Raw genomic sequence first — 255 nt, forward strand, 5'->3', positions numbered from 1 at the left:
TGATAAAACACTGAAGAACAATTGGTTAGTTGACCTATAGTGATCTATCAAAATCTACTTTTCTTATCTGTTTTCAGCTTTATTTGCTGTTATAACATTATATTACTTCTGCCCGTGCAAAATTTAAATAATTTTATTTGTAAAACTTAGTACTCTTACTGATCTTACCATAACTCATACCCATAAAGACATATTTTTTGGATGGATAATAATGAATTGCAGAAAACTGAGTAATATTATATTTATACTACTGAA

The sequence above is a fragment of the Macrotis lagotis genome, chromosome X (genome assembly GCF_037893015.1).
Source record: "Macrotis lagotis isolate mMagLag1 chromosome X, bilby.v1.9.chrom.fasta, whole genome shotgun sequence".
Classification (NCBI taxonomy): Eukaryota; Metazoa; Chordata; class Mammalia; order Peramelemorphia; family Peramelidae; genus Macrotis; species Macrotis lagotis.